The sequence below is a fragment of the Megalops cyprinoides genome, chromosome 13 (assembly GCF_013368585.1).
Source record: "Megalops cyprinoides isolate fMegCyp1 chromosome 13, fMegCyp1.pri, whole genome shotgun sequence".
Lineage (NCBI taxonomy): Eukaryota > Metazoa > Chordata > Actinopteri > Elopiformes > Megalopidae > Megalops > Megalops cyprinoides.
In genome coordinates this window covers 22288160-22309630 of record NC_050595.1, presented here as the reverse complement: position 1 = coordinate 22309630, position 21471 = coordinate 22288160, and the positions used below count along the sequence as shown (strand labels likewise).

General features: G+C 41.5%; 10 non-coding genes across 10 annotated transcripts; 9 read left to right on the top strand and 1 right to left on the bottom strand.

Moving 5' to 3' along the window:
- Positions 1-11954: 11954 nt before the first annotated feature.
- trnar-ucg lies at positions 11955-12027 on the bottom strand. The gene has a single exon. It is a non-coding gene; the product is annotated as a tRNA-Arg (tRNA).
- A 6263-nt stretch (positions 12028-18290) lies between these two features.
- Positions 18291-18363, top strand: trnar-acg. The gene has a single exon. It is a non-coding gene; the product is annotated as a tRNA-Arg (tRNA).
- Positions 18364-18575: 212 nt separating this feature from the next.
- trnar-acg lies at positions 18576-18648 on the top strand. Its single transcript has one exon. It is a non-coding gene; the product is annotated as a tRNA-Arg (tRNA).
- A 246-nt stretch (positions 18649-18894) lies between these two features.
- On the top strand, positions 18895-18967 carry trnar-acg. Its single transcript has one exon. It is a non-coding gene; the product is annotated as a tRNA-Arg (tRNA).
- A 450-nt stretch (positions 18968-19417) lies between these two features.
- trnar-acg lies at positions 19418-19490 on the top strand. Its single transcript has one exon. It is a non-coding gene; the product is annotated as a tRNA-Arg (tRNA).
- A 227-nt stretch (positions 19491-19717) lies between these two features.
- Positions 19718-19790, top strand: trnar-acg. The gene has a single exon. It is a non-coding gene; the product is annotated as a tRNA-Arg (tRNA).
- Positions 19791-20036: 246 nt separating this feature from the next.
- Positions 20037-20109, top strand: trnar-acg. Its single transcript has one exon. It is a non-coding gene; the product is annotated as a tRNA-Arg (tRNA).
- Positions 20110-20321: 212 nt separating this feature from the next.
- Positions 20322-20394, top strand: trnar-acg. Its single transcript has one exon. It is a non-coding gene; the product is annotated as a tRNA-Arg (tRNA).
- A 246-nt stretch (positions 20395-20640) lies between these two features.
- trnar-acg lies at positions 20641-20713 on the top strand. The gene has a single exon. It is a non-coding gene; the product is annotated as a tRNA-Arg (tRNA).
- Positions 20714-21163: 450 nt separating this feature from the next.
- trnar-acg lies at positions 21164-21236 on the top strand. Its single transcript has one exon. It is a non-coding gene; the product is annotated as a tRNA-Arg (tRNA).
- Positions 21237-21471: the final 235 nt, after the last annotated feature.

Genomic DNA, 21471 nt, shown 5'->3' with positions numbered 1-21471 from the left:
CATCTCGCACAGAGGAAGAATTGGTCTTGTGGGACTGTGCACGCTTCACTTCTCCTGTTAGAAGTGTTTGGGGAAGTGATTTACATTCCTTTTCTCTTCGGTTCTTGGACTTGACCGTGGAATTGAGACTCCGACAGAGCAGACGGAATATAGAATAGAAAGACCGCTAGGCTATTGAGCGTGGCCTTCGCTGCTGCTTCGGGGTCAACTCCGAGCTGTGGCCGAGAGCAGCGTGGACAGGGCCAGCTATTTGCAGAGAAGAAAGGTTTCACTTAAAGACACCGATCAGATATGTTTGTGCCGGCTTGTTTTCGAAATACAAATTGAGTCTTGTGCCAATTAACTTTTCAAGACAACTACAGTTCAGTGACCTATTTATACACAGTCCCTAAATACAGGCTATGCCATAAAGAGAATACATACTGTAGGTTACAGAGAATAAAAGAGCGCGTACAACACATAGTCAAAACACCAAAATCACACTGAGCATTAAATAAAAGGTCCTTACTTCTCAGTTTGAGGAAAAGGTTATTCCTTACTGTCATCCAAAAGACACGAGGGAGTCATCCGCGATTCAGTAATCAATAAAGGTTCCAGTTTGGTAAATGTAGTGACATCGCTGGAAATGGGTTCGAGTGGTAAAACAGCATTGTTTTTTTTTCTCTGGGGAAATCTGGAAATAGCCCACACATTCGCAGGAATGTATTCGGCGACAGCACACAAGCAAGCCAAGCTTACGTGTTTTTTTAAAGGTAATGTCAGCGCTCATTCCTGTAATATCTATGTCCAGCGGTCCATGGTTCACTGGCATTTTATTTCCAAGATGGGGAAATCTTGTTTTTTAAGAGCTGCTCCGGTTTTTCTGTCATTACTGAAATCTGAGATTTTCTGTGTTCTCACACCCCTTCCCTTGTTCTGTCACCCTCACGCTTCTTCCTACATATCTTTTCCCCGATTCCGTTTTCGTTGTCCTTCCCTCGTTCCATCCGTTGCTTTCGCTACCCTCCAAGCCTCTAGTTTCTCTCTTAGAGCTTCCTCCTCTGACAGCTCTCGCCTGCAGTGACGTCATTTCAGCAGCAGGCTCCTGAGTGACCAATCACAGACACGTGGGGGAAAGAAGAGGTGTGTGTGTGTGTGTGTGAGACAGAGGGGGAGAGAAAGAGAGAGAGAGAGAGAGAGAGAGAGCATGTACGTGCGTGGTGTGTGATGTGTGCGTGTGTGTATAGTGGGATGATAAACCAGCAGGAGTTACCGTCTTCGAACACTAGCCATTTACAAGCCTTAATTAAGACTGCCAATATCTCAATTAATAGGTCAGCCCTCAATCAAATATACCAGTGAAACGGTATTAAAATGTAACTATCTTATTAATTTAAAATATGTTTTTTTGTTACGGGTGGACCCACAGTATTTTGTATTTCTTTTATTGGAATGGTTTGGCAAATGTAGATTAGTCATTTGAATGTCAACCTGCATTGATAAGCATCCCGCCTTCCTGCACATTGTAAAATGTACACCAGTTGATAATTTACCAAATACCCTTGCATCCTGTCGCATGCCTGCTGCATTTTATCCGCTGAGGTATACCTGAGTTTAGAAATGAAGGGTGTATAATTAAGCAAGAAAGCAGATATTGTCTTAAATCATATTCTTTCTAAGGAAACGGGTGCAGGCACACAGTCATACACAAACACACACACACACACACACACACACACACACACACACACGCAGGCGTGTTCGCGCGCACACATAAACACATTTAAACCGAGGGATTGAAACATTCCACTTATTAATGTGTGATCTGTTTGCTGCACCTAAATAATTGTACACACCGCACACTTGGTTGTGCACCGAATTGCATTTACTGCGGGTTTGTTTAGTTGATACCGGCGAATAAATCAGTGATAATGAACAGCAGTGAATGACTGCAAGAATACTTCCAACGAAGGCAGCCCCTGGCATCAAACAGGACCCTGTGTAATATTTTCCCTCAGACAGCGTTTGGATAAAAGGTCGCCGGGTTGACAAACTGCATGCAGATAGTGTCACTACAGGAGGGAAGCGTTCTATTCATCATAAAGCAAAAGTCATGGACCGGGGGAGGCTCTTCTGAAAAGTTTGGACTTCTTGGACTCCAGCTTTACGGTCGATACTTTGCGAGCGCTTTCAGGATCAACAAACTGGCAAGCAATTGTAAACACAGAAAACTAAACAGTCTGATTTTTTATTTGTTTCGATTAGATGGAGTGTGTGTTCGTGTGGTTGCAATATGGATGGAATTGGGTCTTCCTGTTAACTGCAAGCTGTGAAACAATAACAATACAAAGAAAGAAATGCATAGGCCTTTTAATTTCTTGTCTGCATACTCAGTGAATAACGTTGCACACGGTATCAAAGCGTATTGTACCACTTAATATTTCCCCCCTGATGTCTTCGCTGAGCGCACAATGTTGACCGTGAAACAAATCAAGTTAGTATTTATTCCGGCTATGGGCTGAAACTTGTGAAGGCCATACGAAGTTTATTTCTTTTTTGTCTCTAAATGTTATATGTATATTTAATCAATGGATAAATAAGTATATGGTAAACATTATTTATCATACCCCCCGGCCCCCGAGTAATTTGCCCGAGTAATTATAACTCCTTAGCTTCCAGACTTTGAGGTGTTCTTGGGAATCGTTCCCCGCGTTTCCTATTGAATTACATCTGCTCCACTGACACTGAAATAAAGACGCCAAGCCAACTTTCAGCCTCAACATTTCTCACTCAGCCCCTAAAGGAAAAAAAAACACCTCTTTCATTGTTTGTCTTTATCTCTCAATACCGTCACACAGTCAGCGGACGTGTCTTGCAGTTTAACTATACATCCAAACTCTTGGTTCGGGTCACAGTAAGGCACTTTGTTTCCCTACAGCACTAAAGCACGTTATTGCGCCTTAACGCAATAAACTTTAGTCATCAACCGTTTCGATCTTTGCTCACTCTGAGCTATGTGAAACGCATCCAGCGAAATGTCTTGCACGCTTTGACAACTACAGCTACCAAAGGGAGGGAAAGGATCGTAAAAATCTTATTGGGTTCGCAAGAATAAAAGACACACTTCCAACATAGGATACCTGGGTAATGCCGTTCGGCAGGAATGTTTCGCTCATGTAAATAAAACTCGATGCGCATAAAAAAATCCGTCACTCAATCGCTGTCAGCACAATAATCACAACTGCTCTCGTTTAAGATTGGTTTAAAAAAATAAGTTTAGAGTATGAGCTGTTAAATGGTTCCGAGCATTCTCTTTCCAAATGAGGTTAATTATCATAAACCAGCCACTTACCTAGGACAAACGATGTTCTTTTGAATGAAGCATTTCCAACTCTGTATGTTCAACAGCTTTGTCCCGCCGACATTTCACTGCCTTTCTTTTCACGTATTCCTGCTCTCTCCCCACTCTCACCCCGTAGGGGTGAGTATCTGGAGCGCACGGTTGCAGTCCCTCTCTAGAAAAACCCAGTGGTCTTTGAGGATGATCTTGGATGAGAATTACAAGGAGGTATCATTTACTGGGAAAAGGCCTATGAGATGTTGCGTTGGGACATAACTGCCCACGTAGGACTATACGTCACCTATAAAACGCGCCTTTTAACCTCCACCCATAAAATAAAGAATCTTGGCGCGATTCGCATTAGCAAAAGCGGATGAATAATTCCGGATTAATTTCCTAAAGCATCGTTTTACATATGGATATCATAATGCGACCAATCTTATTCTAATTCAGTGGTATGTTGGGATAAGAACGCCCATGTGTACTTATTTGTTATTAAAACTTTTTAGGGCCAATGCTTTTAAGCAAAAGCTATGGAATATAATTATAATGTATTGGGTTATTTTGCCTATAATTATGCCTATAAATTGTATTAAATGCGATTACGTAGTTACTTCACAAGTTATTATGAAGTATTTGTAATGCAGGGCACAGGGTAATTTAATATAATGCATGATGTTTTTGAAATGCATAGAAATATATCAGCCTGTTTCGAGTGTGAATGTTTCATAAATAGAATAGAATGATTTGGGCCGTATACAGTTCATTTGTTTTATTGTTGTCACAGCATGTATTCATGTGTTATGATATGACTTCAAATTAAATCACTGCTTTACTTATTTATATTTCTTATGTTATGGTTGTTTTAAAGACACGGAATATCTGAAAATATCTAAATATGCATGCATGTATATTACTAATATTATTATTAATATCTAAATATGCATGTATGTCTCTTTTCAGACACACACACACACACACACACACACACGCACACACACATACACACACACACACACACACACACACAGAAAATGTTCACAAACCTTGTAGTTGCTACACATCAGCCTTTCCACACGAGTATATACATATGAACATAATCTGGGAAATGTAGAGGAAGATAGCAACGACGACAGCTTCTCCCAAGATGCTACTGCTTTTTATAATAATAATAATAATAATGCATATTTCCATCCTATTTTGTGTAAAGGGAAATCGAAAAATAAGTTTTTATGGGCACAAGAAAATTAAGAGTGTGACATTAACATGAGGTCACGATCAAGACTCAAGTATTTAGGATTGACAAGGAAGAGAAGTTGCGGTAGAGGTCGAATGCCTCTGGGGACATCGGGACTCCGTGGGGGACAGAGGGCAGGCAGAGGGCCGATAAAGAACGGGTCACCCCTTGACCTCTGCCCCATGGGCTTTGTTATTTGTATTATAAAGTGCTGGTTTTCAATGAGAGTCCAGTCTCTCAATTTAGCCGAGGTTATTTAAGGTTAAATTAAGTGCCCGTGTCTCTATTGTAGGACACATTACAAGCTTGTTAACTGGTTGTCCGAACCATTCGGGCTATTGTTATTTCAGGCTGTGAACTAGTTAAATCGCAAAATTAAATGTAAGCATCAGTTTTCACATCGAAAAGGCCACATTGGCAATAATCATAACTGAAGAGTATTTTAACTAATTTCTGTCCATATTGAGGATGCACATTAGTATAAATATCCTGGGGTGTATTACTCTGCTGTGTGGAATTTCTCCATATTTTTGGAAAGTAATCGCAGTTACATAAATTTAAAAATGATAAAAGGTCATATTTTGGTTGTATTGAATATAAAGCAGCTAAGCTTTCCAAGTTTCTTCCTCAAAATGGGGTCTTTCTCGTTTAAAAAAATCGCCATGGTATCAATATTGTCATTTAAAATAATTTTACAAATAGGTAGACTGTGGCTTTAAAATAGTTTAACAATTTTTAAGCACATCATAATTTCCCATATTTGGTATTGCTAACTCAAATGAAACGCATGCACAAGTGCCCATGCCTACCCATTTAAACATGCCTATCTTTGACAATACTGACCCCTAGCGGTAAATGCTTCTGCATTTTGTTTTCCTCTATTTTACTCATCAGTTTTTGATCAGTAACACCCCGGGATATTTACTATCTACGATCGTTTACCACAGTGCCGTTCACTTAGTACGCACCCATGCATTTAACATCATATGAAAACATATAACCTCAATCCATGTATACATGTACGTATGTGATAATACACGCTGAAATCTAAAAAAACGCAGCCGTTTTCTTTAAATCAAAGACTGAAACAGAGACAGGGTCTTCAGCAATGCCAAAACAGGGCTTCAGATACGGTTTTCTTGTGACGTCTGCTGTCAGTAAAACTTTATTATTTTTTTTTTTTTTAATTTAAAACAATCCCACATGCCTTCAGCTAGTTAAAGCAACCGTAACACCATCAAATGCTACATGTCGTCACTGTGAGAATCAACGTAAATAAAATTGATTGACAAATAACATAATAATAATAATAATAATAATAATAATAATAATAATAATAATAATAATAATAATGTCTTTACGCTGCTGTCACTTGTTGATATTTCAAGAGAATTTGAGAGTGGGTAGAGGTATCCATTTACAGTAATGCCCGCCCTTACTGTTTCATAATGGAGACTGAACAGGTTCAAGAATTCATTTTTTACTGTCTATGAAACTGAGAAGCGCCTGAAAAAAGAAAGAAAAATCACGAGCCACAACGACAGAAAGGCAGAAAGACCTTGCAGCTACTGCCAGTCCAAATCAATTGTCTTTTTAATCATAAACCTGTATAAGCAAATTCGTACGGTGTACAGACCCCACGTGTAATGCGGAAACTGCACATCCCTGCACTAGCTAAGCAGCTGCACCTGCATATTCTTGTCCATCAAAAAACATTTTGAATGAGTCAAACCGCGTCTTTGTATTAGGCTACGCACTGACATATTTTACTTCATTTCATTAAATAAAATCTAATGTGCAGCGATGTAAGACGTCGCCAAAGAGAACACCATTATAGCCTGATGGCAAAAGTTCACCAGCTTTCGACTGAATGAAATCCTGCGCTGTTTTTTTTAAACGATGTGTGTCCACTTGTGTCCAGGAGTTCACGTTTTTAGAACGAACAAACGCACTGTCTTTGTGCTGCCTTTTCTTAAGTCCAGGTGATCTGAATTTACATATTTAACGTATCTGGACCTCTGGAGAAGGCCTAAGAGCTACCGCATGTTGATCTTTTAAAGGTGACAAACGAAATACATTGCGATTGGTTGAGCTTTTCAGTTATTGATTGCATTACTGATTGATTGATTAGTATGAATAATACACAAATCTGTCAATCATGTTTTCAAATTAAAGTATTCCAGCATACCCCAAACCGTTCCCAGACTAAGCCAATTGTGCGATTTTAAAACATGATCTGACTTGTACTCGTACTAATGTTAAAGAAATAGCCTATGTTCCAGCAGAACTTCTGGGAGTTCACGACGTTCACGACTCGTTTCACTTTAGATTGAGGTATCGCTTGATAAACCCCCGGAGAGCCTTTTGCGTAGCTAATTTAATCCAAAATATGTCCAAAACTACAGATCTACCTCGGAGTGTTTGTAGGCTAATCCGTATTTTTTCGTGATAACGGCGTTTGTTGTTTCATCGTAATTTCATAGCCTACATTAATTTCGCATTAATGACCCGTTCGAGATCAGATGATGAAATGAACGCACTCCAAACATTCCAATTCTCACAGATATCGAATAAATTAGAAACATATAATGAAATCTGTGAAACTATGCTATTACACTTGCACATGTCCACGAAACATCTCTTTAGTGTTTATTGCAAAGAATTTCGAAAGAAAGGTGACAAAATTCAAAGGTTTACATGCAAATGATGTAATAGACCCCCCAATATTAGGTTAATTTCCTCTCCAAAATGTATTTAAACAACAGAACTGATCGTAGATAAAACAAAACACGTCAGATTATGAGAAATTGTTTCATTTTGTTGAAATGATAAAATAACGAGTTAAGAACCTCACTGTGAAATATATTTGAAATGCATGCAACAAACAGACTTTTTTCGACGGCTTGTGAAATTAACCAACATAAGAAACCAACATACGGCTGGAATCTTGGAACAGGTTAGTGTTATTGTATTTTCATATTGGCTATAATGTATAACGGTCCCTGAGCATCGTTGACCTTAAGCAAATCTCAGCGAAATAACGTGAACATTAACAGTGAACATATAGCAAAATGCGTTATTTATATTAAAACCTGTGTTAAAATCAATGCTTCTTTTAAATTTAATTTACGTACATATTCATTGCTTTCGTCTATAGCTGAAAATGAGAACAGTTTTGAAAGTTGCGTTTCTAGGGCCAATTCACTGACATTTGTGATGCTATTTCTAAACAAATTAACTATTGTTCACCGTCTGTCGAAATGTCCCTCAATGTTGTTAGAATTTTACATTTTTGTAGACTACATGTATATCGATTACATGTCAATAAATCCACCTTGTTATTTGATTGACAACGCGCTACATCGTTGCCTTTGTAGAATGCTGGATCGTTACCCGAGAATCAGAGTTTGTAACATTCCCAATAGTCTACAATACATAAATGAGACCGACCACGTAGGGTTACAGTTAGTAAATCAGTGGTGTGAATGGTGTAAGGTTCCCTTGGTGATATCAAATGCACAGTACAGTATAGGGACACGGTACAAGATGAGGAATTAATTCTATGTGGGCATACACTATAAAAAATCTCATTGAAATGTACACTGAAATACGGGGATATTTTTAAATCATTGCTTTTGCAGTTTAGTGCATTTCTGGCAGAAACAACAGGGGTATTTATAGCACAACTACACCATGATTATTTTTATCTTAAATTATGCATAGGTTAGACAAAGCCATAGTCTATACAACTGTGTGAAGCATGTACATCCATGCAAGGCACGAATTGTACGCATACAAGAAGTCTAATTGTTATGCTTAAGCACTTGTAAACCGTTTGCATTGTAACGTTTGTGTACTTTTGACGAAGCGTTACTCGGCAACCGCACATAACTTTGTGATTGCCTCCGGAGCCAAACTGACACTTGGTTTTACATAGAGAACACAACCACGGAATCCGGAAACTTCCGTTCAGCTGTTAATGGGTATGTCTACAGCATATACTCGTCATGAAGAATAGAACCATCACAAGCTATGTGGGCATAATATTATGTCAAATTAGCTTTTAAATCAGTCGGCTATTTAAAATACTTTTAAGATAATGAAGTATTTTCGAATCAGCCTAAAATCGTTTTCTTTGTGGGCAGTCTTGGTGGTGCGATCTTTCCATAAATGAGAATGCTGAGATGTCTGTTGATTCTGGTCCATTGTTTATCTTGGAACAACACATGCATTCTATTATTTTTTTTCCTTCTTTAGGAAATGCATTGGTCTGGTGAATTCACTGATCAGTCCGGGCCATCACTTTCTGGAATATCCTTAACAAATAACGGACTTTCATTCCCTGAACCTCTGCACTGACAACTCCACTTAGATGCAAGAAGGCATCGCGAGATTGTCCAGAGCTTTAGAAAGCGCGTCCCCGGAGACGTTTAAATGATAGTGGGCTTTATAGGTCTCTCTTTACCTCCACAAATTGCGCAAGACTGCTTTCCTGGCACTTTGATCTTATTAAATTGTCATCTTCTTTTTTTCATACGAGAAATGTTTAACTCGTCCATCAAAATTGAGAAGTCGGCTCTTAAGAGCCACTCCCGCAGAGGTAAACGCTTTCTCTGCCCACAGATGAAGTGGGCCTACCTAGAAGTTCACGACGACTTAGCTCCCATACTGGCGTAGGCTAATCCTTCTGAACAAGCGAATACAGCACATTGACATTTCCCATTTTTAGTCAGTTATATATATATATAAATATATATGTATATATATATATGTGTGTATATATATGATATTTATAATTACATATAATTTAAATATATGAGATTTATTTTCATGTAGGCTATAAAACAAAGACTTTAGCCGAAAGGGGAAAATAACACAATCGTGAAGCAACACTGCCTTCCCTTGAAGTTATTGCACTGATTCAAATCACAGAGAAAATAATTCTAATAGTTCTAATTCTAATACTAATAACTATTTTTGGCTAAATGATAGTTGCCACTATATATTTTTGAACTTACGACACCCCACATTTAATTTCTGATGAACTGCATTTTAAAATAAGTAGTCTAACGTCTTCAATGTCATTGTCGTCCTGAATGCCAACTAAACCAGCCTAGTGTTGCAGGTTTTAGTGACCCAAACCTTCATTCATTTTAAACGTAAAATGATATCAAATTCATGCAAAGTTAAGGAATATTTTTAGATACACAAATTGAAAAAGGCTGCGTTTCATTGCACGGTAACTGCGAGTTTTCTTATCTTAGGATGCCACCTATTGACTGCCGGCGGTACTTCCACAGCACTCCACATGAGCTTTATATGAGCATAGCATGCAATGAATATTACTGACGATGAAACTCTTTACTCCGACATCGCGGTTTTGCCTTGAAAGCTGAATACAACAGTACACGGTAACATTAAAAACGTACTTTTTCATAGTTCAATGAACTCATGTGTACTATTGGACATTAAAGCTAAATCGCAAAATGAGGATTTTGCACCGTAGTGTGAATAGATCACTTATGTGTAACTACTAGAGCAATCAAGCTGATTAAATGTGGTCCGGTAAAGTGGTAATTAATAATTCATATAGATCATTTCTAGCTCCACTCTTTCCACAATATTTGTGAACATGTAAATAATACCCGCGGCAAAGTATATAGCCCCGTTCAGAGATTACATGATCCTTGAAGCCAAATTGATTTATATATCGGCATAGAGGCGGAGAGTGGTCTGAGCAGTTGGACCAGCTATTTTTAATTATTCTCTTTTCATGCGAACATTGCAAATTTCCTGATTGCTAGAGGTGTGCTTACACATTTTTATTTAACACACGGGCTATTACTGTACATTTCTATTGGTCTGAAAACTATCTGCGGACGTGGGCTGTGGTTGGAGGTGTGGCTTCATTTTGTGTCACATTTTTATGCATCTGAACGGGCGGCATTCGAGACAAAGCGCCTCACATACGGATAAGCGACAGCGCAACAGCGCCACCCCACTGCACTTAATTGAACTATAAAATACAATTTTTTTCTTCCAAATCGTTCATTTAACAAGGGAATGCTGCGATTAGTATAGCGTTTTACGATGCTTAACTCTTTTGTAACAATAGGCTCGTATTTGTATTCTTGAAAAAAATATTATCTACAATGAAATGTTTGTATTTAAATCGAGTTTGCTCATATTTGTGCGCATGCGGGCAGATAGAATATATTTTAACAATGTTAATTTTCTTTATAACTTGGAATCATTCGTATAAACTTTCAATCTAATTGATGATAAGACTTTAACTCCTAGAACCTGCGCGGCCATGTGATCTTACTTCATTGGAATAACTCGGTCTTTTTCCACGTGGAAACCCCGTTTGTTTTGCCATGCATAGGAGGCCTGTCACTTTCAATTTGGCGACTATATCATCAGAAAGCGCAAAACTGGCACGGCAATAGCGGTGCAAAATCTGCCTATATTTTTGCATCACCGGTGGTTCCCCCTTTACACCAAAGAGTACTCCATTTCATTTCCGTCATATCTCGGTCAAATCAAAATTTAGAAATATTTGATTATTCTCAATGTAGGCCTACTAGATACCTGGGTCTTACATGGTGTTCAACCAGATCTGAGTAACAACTGTTTTTTTTTTTTTTTTGCCCAACCAGACAAGACCAAATCTGATGATTAGCGAGAGCTGTTTTTCTTTGTATGGGTTATCGTTATTTTTATATCCTTACATGTTGTTGTTTTGTATTGATTTCTTGTATTGATATAATTATTTATGAAAACAGTGATTTATTGCTGTTATTTATAGTTGTTTTGCATTTTTATCAGTATTCATGTAAATGGTTATTTACTATTTGCAGTGTGTTAAAAAAAAAGACAACACTTTTATCTAACTTTCAAAGCATCGCCTGGCACTCAAATGATACCTCTCCACATTACAAACATGACATGTTTTTAATATGTAGACTATCTACTAGATAGTATCTAGATAGTCGATACTATTGGTCTCCGTATAGATAACTGCCTGGACAAATTTGCTTTTGGAGTGGCATTCAAGTGAACATTTTTTTCAGCAAGGGAAAATTATTTTGTCTCATACAAAAGGACATGTCAAATTCCTCATATCATGGTTACGCTCCTGGTGGCGTTTTCCAGCAGACAAATTAGTTCTGAACAAAGTGATATATGGCATGTGTGGATAGCTATAGCTATAAATAAATTATATAAATGAAAATCATCACCGCAGCGTGAACACTTCCAATTGTCAGACATGCCTGCATTTCTTAGGGATTAATTCCACCGAGGACCACCGAGTGTACATCCTACAGGCCCATACTGATGGAAAGTGGGAAATACGGAGGGTTCCATAAACTGCCGCTAGAGGTCCCTAAAAGCTTTCGACCACGGCAGGACTCGAACCTGCAATCTTCTGATCCGAAGTCAGACGCCTTATCCATTAGGCCACGCGGCCATATGAAGCGTGTGATCAAAACATCACTACAGCTTTTCCAAGATCGTGTCCGTCGAGTCGAGCACGAATATAGCTAAAACTAACAGATTGCCAACTGGCAGTTTTTACCTTTGTAATTGTCAGCGTTGCTCTGTTTTTAAACGTGGTTACCTGCACTACGGGTTGTACCGAAGCAGTCTGTGCGGTAGCGTGCATATTTGGAGTATACCATGAATGATAGATGAAGATAGCTGCCGTGCTATCACGCAACTTTGCAGCAAGCTGTAACGCTAGTTTACCAAGCGCTGTTTCTTTCAGAAAGAGCCCGCCGTCATTTTTAGCACAGTGAACGACACATTAAAAACCCGAGTGTGTATCCCTATACACAACTACTCGTCAAACGCAAGCACACGTTGGCTCGGTAGCAGTAAAGAAACACCGCTCTTGAAGCACGGCTTGCTCACGACATAGCTTGCTGGCTGTATTTGTTGGGTTGCTACGAGCTGGTCCCTACACTGCCAAAAGAACATCTTTACCGAGCTGAAGTCGCTAGGTTGTTCAGGTGCACACGCAGAGCTTCAGCATATTAGCCTTGGTTGGATAGTGCCCGCTGATTTTGTCATGCCTGGATCAATATAATCACACCCCGGACCTGATCATCTGCTCTGTGAAATATTTACATATTATATGGGTTATTTGACTGTGCCGGTATTGGTAAATTGTAATTGAGTCGACTGGAGAGACTATGGTGTTTTGGTTATTTCCACTGAGAGCGCTGGACTGTAATCAATGTGAAGAAGCAGCCATATATGTCTATCAATATCTGGACCTGGATGAGTGACAGCAGTCTGTGGCATACAACTTCAGCCAGCCCCATTTCACTAACACACTGTCTCTATTTTTTTGTTAAAAAAAAAAACCTTCAGAGGCATACGGCAAGCTGGAATCTGCGTGTGTACTTAATGACTACAGCTTTTCATTCACTGGTCTCCTGTGCGTATCACGTGCAATCCTTATTGTCGCGTGTAGGTGGAGGAGCTGAGTCAGTCTGAGAGGGAGATAAGGAACCAGGCGCCATGAGTGTAAAACCTCGGAGGGTTGATTTGCTGGGTCGGCTCTTGGTCTTTTGTTTCTGACCATCTATTTAATGTTCTTCAAGACACTGCCCCACTGCACTCGTTGAGATACTGTGTGGTGTTAAAAACCGTAAGCTTTCCTGGATTTTCTGCAAAGGAAAGTCAGCAATCCAATTGCCATGGTAACTGGTAATCTTTACAACAAACCCATATTCCAGATTTCTGATTTTTCATTCTGTCTAAATGGTGTGTGAGCCGCTCTACAATATATAACATTGTTAAAATACATCGCACATCGAAAACAGCGAAATTCCAGTCTGTTTATGCTGTCCTATTGTTGGCATGGCTGCAGATACTGTCACTACCCAGAAAACAGCTTTTCCCAGCCCCCATAGCCAAAGCGCAGGAGGACAACTACCAGGTTCTTGTTTTAGTGGCAAGATGAAAATAACATAAGTACATAATTACTACAGACATCCTCTCTTGGATGCAGGAAGGCTTTCTGTGGACAGGGTCACGAAGCCACAATGGCATGCTAGTCTTAGACAGAGAGGACATGAGGCAATGCAAAGGGACGCACGAGGGACCTCACACACGTTGTAGTGTTGCAGCTTTGACACCGTGTTTATTATCAGAGCTGAACGCATGCACACACACATACACGCATCATGACCTGTCTCTCTAGGTAGCTTCCAGAGATAGGGGATGCTTGGGAAAGGAGAGCCGCTCTGCAATGCTGACAGGTCTCTGATTCAAGCTGCAGCACAGCACATAGAATGACTGAGCACATATTGTAGTTTACTTTTGGATTTCATGTAATAAACACATGGCTTTTATAGACACTATTACATGTCAAATCCTGGCCCAAGGGGAATGGGCCCTCCTACGTAATCTGGTTACTCCTATTGTTTCATCTTTATTTCTCTGTGGAAGAAAGTTCAAACTCACCAGTATTGCCCTTGCTTGTTTTGTGGTGGGTCTGAGATTGTCTGGGTGCATTTTTGCGTGTGTTGTCATTTAGCCATGTTTGATCTATATAACACTGTATTAATTCCATCTCTAATGCTCTCATGGAATTCTCAGATCTGTTGTGTCGTATGTCGATTGCTGATAGACTATGTTCTCCCTTTATGATTTGCAAGTGCTCCATGACTAAGTCAATGTAATGACACACTATATCAAATAAAATTAATTTGATTGATTGGTAGCTTTCGTCTGTGTCAATGTCTTCACCTACGTTTGTTGCGTCAGCAGTTGCAGCAGAACTCTATACAAAGATTATAAGTGATAGAAGTCACTGAAAATGGGGTGGAGGGGTAGAGGGGTTGTGGTGTTGTAAAGATTTATTGTAAAGAAAACATTTGGAAATACCATATAATGTTGATTATAATGAGGAGGGCAGCATGATGCTGTGCCATTTTGTCCCAAGCAGTAACTGTCTATTGAGTGCTTCTTAAATTGCATATTGTATCAGTACAGTGCATTTCGTCTGTTCTCACTGGGTTATCCTGCATGTGTGAAAGTGAGTAGGAGTGGTGGGTTGTGGGTTGGGGGGAGGGGGGGCATAACGGTGGGGGGGGGGTGTGTGTAACAGAAGACATGCGGAGACAGAGCGGGCTGAGCTGCAGGGGGGGTCAGATGGCGTGGGAGTGATGTCATCGCCGGGCCCGGCCGCGCGACTCTGCAGGGGTGGAGGAGTCGGAGGAACTGACCTGCACAGCCCCGCCGCCAACGCTGTGGGCAGCAGCTGTGAGCGAGCCGGGGCCCGCTGTCAATCGGCGGTCGCGTCTGCGGCCACGGGCGGCCTTCAGCGAATCACCTGATTACGCGTCTCCACCACCGGCTTAGCCACCCCGAGGCTACTGGCAATGCAGGCCAGATAAACGCGCCCTCACCACAGCGCTCCGCACACACTCGACTGCAGGGGTCTGGCTCAGACACGGCTCATGCTCATTGAGCTCGTATTCTTAGTTCATAGACATCACAGATATCTCTGAAAGGGGCCATACACACGCTCAGCATCTGTCTGCAAATGGCATCGTAAGCAGCTGTTGATCAGGGGAATATCTGGAGCACTGCGGACTGTCCCTGCAGTGGGTGTACAGGGCCCAAAGACTGGCCTCCCCAGGAAGCAGTGATAAATACAACAATGCTCTTCCTATTGCTTGAGCTTTCTATGAGGTGTTCCCAGTTGTTAACCAGCAGGGGGCAGTGTGGTGCTGGCCACGGGCAGCGGCTCTGGGACAGCGCATGTGGGTTGTAGTGTGCGTGTGTGTGTGTGCGTGTTGGGGCAGCGCTTGTGGGCGGGGGGAACTGAGTCAGAAACATTCAGTCAGCTGAAGAGCGTTTCCTGCTCCGCCAGGCCCTGCACACCCTGCTGCCCGGGGCCGCGTGCGCTGGGGTGAAGAGGAAACTGCAGAGAGGTCTCTGCATCAAACAGGCCCACAGCACATTTGCGAAGGGAACTGAGTCAAGCCTTCAGACTTCAGGGTTTTAAGACAGAATCTGAATAAAAAACACCGCAAGGCAGGTTCCAGAATTGTAATTCATATATTTTATTTTGGGACTTCTTGGAGCCTGTAGCAAATCATTTCACATGTAGACCATTCTCACTTTGTGTGAGAACAGCGCTGGTCATTTATTCTGTTTGTGTGTGTGCGTGTGCTTCAGTTCAACAGCAGCTGCGTGAAGCAAACAGTGCGGACTTCAGCAACGGACCACTGCACCTGAAACAGGCGTATCCAGAAGGTTACTGAGAAGCACAATGTTGGTGTCACTCCTGCATCGGCAGCTGTGATGTTGACTGGCTGCCAAAAAAAAACACTGTGCTTTGATTTCAAATTCATGAAATCATGATCAATTGTCAAAAATGAATTTAAAAAAGTATAGGTAAAGAAATGAAGTGAAACCTGCAGCTGGACCAAATTACCCCAAAGTCCTGTTCAGGAAGAGCAGTTACCCCATGATTTGCAGCATAACTTGTATGGTGTCATAAGTACACAGCAGTAACTGCAGTATATTGCATGTGGAGGATAGCATGTAGATCGTCACCATTTCATAAAATACATTTTACAAACTGTACACCATTGGATTTGTTGCTGTTTAGTTCCAGAGAGGTGGCTACAGTATAAGACAAACTAGCTGGAATTTTTTTTGCTTTTTTCCCAGTTCCCTTTTTTTGAGGAGGGGGGGGGGGTTGGGATTGTCCTGCCTCTGCAGTGGTGCTTTCCCTGTGCTGATGAGAATGTCTCTCCTCATCCTGCAGCTCTACCTGCACAAGATGAGCACTCTCACTCACTCACTCACTCACTCACTCACTCACTCACTCACTCACTCACTCACTCACTCACTCACACACCATTTAGCACTGTATAAACAGCTGTAATACATAACAGACATATCATCAAATAATATAACAACACCTAAATAATATAACACGGCCGGTGATTCACCGGCAAAGCACCACACACACACTTCTCAGCCCCTTTCATGCATTTTCATATCCTTTTTTTAACCTTTCGGGACACATTTTGCATGAAAGTGGGTCTGTATATTAGGGATGCAGCAGTCACATCTGTTGACACAAGGGCAGTATTTGAAATGAGGACTTAAAGGAGAAGGAGAATGTAAATGCACTTTGACAGACACCTGGAGTGCAGATGCAGTCTTTGAATACGTTTACAGCCCTCCCCTGCTGGCCGTCATGCCTTTACGAGCAGGTGCTGGAGGTGTTTAGACTCACTTAGATGAGGGAGGTTGCCAAGCTGGCAGGAGAGTAGCTGGATGTCCTGCAATTAAAAAAGGATATGAAATAATCAATTAAAAAATAATCTGAATAAGACAACAGAAGTTGTTCAGTTCAGTATGCTATTCAATTTAATTCAATTCAATCTAACATGTGGTTGCATAAGGTCACAATGTGTTTATACGCCTCTATAGCTAAGGCTATTTAAATGCCGAGACCAGCGTCAGAAAAAGCATAACCACCCCATGTTTTTCTTTGTAGCCACCACAGCAATGGAAACTGGAGACTCATGCTGAAGGCAGTCCTGCCTCTCTATGCCCAGACAAACAGGACAGCCAATGTAACTTTGCCTTCTGGCTGCCAGCGAAGTCGCACACTGAAAGTGCCGGAGTACACTTTGTCCTGGAGCTCCGCCAGCGCCCCCCGTACAGGTGTCCCGCTTCACCTGGGACGCGGATCGGCGCCGATCGATACGCAATTACGATTGATTCCTCCGGGTGCCGCCTTCTGTGTGGTTTTTCCTGTCTGGACCTGAGGGGCTCCGTCCTCACAGGGGCGGGAGCCGCCGTGTCGGTGTTGACAATGTCATAACGGGACTGATCCTCCACCTCCACCCCATCCACCGCAAGAACAAAAGGCTGCCTGGTGACACGCAATAACGGTAAGTGCAGAGATTGCTGTGATAACAGCCGGTGCCGGGTCGATATCTCCCCACTCACAGGGGGATGTCCTGGCATGACTCTCACAGAGAAAAGGCATGCAAAGCAATAGGCTTGGCTGAAAAAGGAAGAGTCAGAGAGTGAGATCACCACGTATCATAACAGACTAGGTCTGACTCCTGGCTGGTCCATAATTATTTAAAGGTATGATTTTATGAAAAAAGAAGATCATGTCACTCCTTCATGCATAATCAAATACAAGTTTCATAGTAGCCCATTCCAACAGGATCCATGTTGATTTTTTCAGACTGTGAAGTGGACAAATTTACATCAGGTGTTCTATATGCTTCATACCATTTGCAGAGCCCTAATACTTTCATGTGTATGGGACAGTGGTGCAATGGATAATGTGTCTGCTTAGAGGCCAGGACATTTTAGGATTGACTCCTGCTAGCTTCTGTTTAAAGGGTAAAAGTTTAGAAAAACACATATATATTGTTGAGTTCGTGGTAAAGGTTGGTCATGTCTCTGCTTCATACAGATACTTGGTACAAGATCACATACAGGGTTAAGGTAACGGTCCACGGTAAAGGTTGGCCAGTTAGTTAACCCGCAGTCCACTGTTTTAATGAGAAATGCACAAACTGATGTAATCAATCTGATATTCTTGATTTAAATTTAAGAGGCCTAAAACGCTGATGAGGCCTAAAACGCTCCGTTGTTTTAATGAGAAACGCACAAATTGATGTAATCAACCTGATATTCTTGATTTAAATTTAAGAGGCCTAAAACACTGATGTATATGGGCCAGTGGCGCAATGGATAACGCGTCTGACTACGGATCAGAAGATTCTAGGTTCGACTCCTGGCTGGCTCGCAATCTTTTAAAGATGCCAGTTCATAAAAAAGTTTGGTCATGTCATTGCTTCATGCAGCAATGTGGTGTAAGATCACATACAGTCCCAAAAGGAAAACAAGCACCGTTTATTTTATTTGACAAAAGGGTGATTACTAATAAATGGACACTTTCTCTTCACCAATTCCACACACCTGGTCCCGATCTGAATGGCTAGAAGACACTGTCTATATGGGCCAGTGGCGCAATGGATAACGCGTCTGACTACGGATCAGAAGATTCTAGGTTCGACTCCTGGCTGGCTCGCAAGGTTTTAAAGGTAGCAACTGCTGACAAAGAGTTTGGCCATGTTGTAAATGTAAATGTTGGTGATGTATGATGGAAATGGCACGTGTTCAAATACAGCTTAAAGGGAACGGGTGTACCAAAAGGAATACATACAACCCTAACTTTTACATGAAAAAAGTGCTTTTCCTGATAAAGGGTTAAGTATGTGTCACCAATTCTATACACCCGGTCACAATTTGAACAGCTAGAAAAGGCCGTCTCTATGGGCCAGTGGCGCAATGGATAACGCGTCTGACTACGGATCAGAAGATTCTAGGTTCGACTCCTGGCTGGCTCGCAATGTTTTAAAGGTAGCAACTGATGACAAAGAGTTTGGCCATGTTGGTAATGTATGATGGAAATGGCACGTGTTCAAATACAGCTTAAAGCAGGGGGTCCAAACCTCTCCTGGAGGGCCACTTGTCCTGCCTGTTTTAGATCTCTCCCTGCTCCAACACAGCTGATTCAAATGATCAATTCGTTATGAACTCCTGAAGCTACAGAATAACAAACTGATCATTTGAATCAGCTGTGTTGGAGCAGGGAGAGATCTAAAACATGCAGGACAAGTGGCCCTCCAGGAGAGGTTTGGACACCCCTGGCTTAAAGGGAACGGGTGTACCAAAAGGAATACATACAACCCTAACTTTTACATGAAAAAAGTGCTTTTCCTGATAAAGGGTTAAGCACGTCACCAATTCCATACACCCGGTCGCAATCTGAACGGCTGGAAAAGTGAAGCCTATATGGGCCAGTGGCGCAATGGATAACGCGTCTGACTACGGATCAGAAGATTCTAGGTTCGACTCCTGGCTGGCTCGCAATGTTTTAAAGATGGCAGTTCATGGTAAAGGTTGGTTGTATTACTGCTTCATGCATGAATTGGATACATAACAAAACAGCTGTAAGGGTAACCCTGACCCAAAAGGAAAACAAGCACCATTTATTTTATTTGACAAAAGGGTGATTACTAATAAATGGACACTTTCTCTTCACCAATTCCACACACCTGGTCCCGATCTGAATGGCTAGAAGACACTGTCTATATGGGCCAGTGGCGCAATGGATAACGCGTCTGACTACGGATCAGAAGATTCTAGGTTCGACTCCTGGCTGGCTCGTCATGTTTTATGGGTAGCAACTGCTGACAAAGAGTTTGGCCATGTTGTAAATGTAAATGTTGGTGATGTATGATGGAAATGGCACGTGTTCAAATACAGCTTAAAGGGAACGGGTGTACCAAAAGGAATACATACAACCCTAACTTTTACATGAAAAAAGTGCTTTTCCTGATAAAGGGTTAAGTATGTGTCACCAATTCTATACACCCGGTCACAATTTGAACAGCTAGAAAAGGCCGTCTCTATGGGCCAGTGGCGCAATGGATAACGCGTCTGACTACGGATCAGAAGATTCTAGGTTTGACTCCTGGCTGGCTCGCAATCTTTTAAAGATGGCAGTTCATAAAAAAGTTTGGTCATGTCATTGCTTCATGCAGCAATGTGGTGTAAGATCACATACAGTCCCAAAAGGAAACCAAGCACCGTTTATTTTATTTGACAAAAGGGTGATTACTAATAAATGGACACTTTCTCTTCACCAATTCCACACACCTGGTCCCGATCTGAATGGCTAGAAGACACTGTCTATATGGGCCAGTGGCGCAATGGATAACGCGTCTGACTACGGATCAGAAGATTCTAGGTTCGACTCCTGGCTGGCTCGCAAGGTTTTAAAGGTAGCAACTGCTGACAAAGAGTTTGGCCATGTTGTAAATGTAAATGTTGGTGATGTATGATGGAAATGGCACGTGTTCAAATACAGCTTAAAGGGAACGGGTGTACCAAAAGGAATACATACAACCCTAACTTTTACATGAAAAAAGTGCTTTTCCTGATAAAGGGTTAAGTATGTGTCACCAATTCTATACACCCGGTCACAATTTGAACAGCTAGAAAAGGCCGTCTCTATGGGCCAGTGGCGCAATGGATAACGCGTCTGACTACGGATCAGAAGATTCTAGGTTCGACTCCTGGCTGGCTCGCAATGTTTTAAAGGTAGCAACTGATGACAAAGAGTTTGGCCATGTTGGTAATGTATGATGGAAATGGCACGTGTTCAAATACAGCTTAAAGCAGGGGGTCCAAACCTCTCCTGGAGGGCCACTTGTCCTGCCTGTTTTAGATCTCTCCCTGCTCCAACACAGCTGATTCAAATGATCAATTCGTTATGAACTCCTGAAGCTACAGAATAACAAACTGATCATTTGAATCAGCTGTGTTGGAGCAGGGAGAGATCTAAAACATGCAGGACAAGTGGCCCTCCAGGAGAGGTTTGGACACCCCTGGCTTAAAGGGAACGGGTGTACCAAAAGGAATACATACAACCCTAACTTTTACATGAAAAAAGTGCTTTTCCTGATAAAGGGTTAAGCACGTCACCAATTCCATACACCCGGTCGCAATCTGAACGGCTGGAAAAGTGAAGCCTATATGGGCCAGTGGCGCAATGGATAACGCGTCTGACTACGGATCAGAAGATTCTAGGTTCGACTCCTGGCTGGCTCGTCATGTTTTATGGGTAGCAACTGCTGACAAAGAGTTTGGCCATGTTGTAAATGTAAATGTTGGTGATGTATGATGGAAATGGCATGTGTTCAAATACAGCTTAAAGGGAACGGGTGTACCAAAAGGAATACATACAACCCTAACTTTCACATGAAAAAAGTGCTTTTCCTGATAAAGGGTTAAGTATGTGTCACCAATTCTATACACCCGGTCACAATTTGAACAGCTAGAAAAG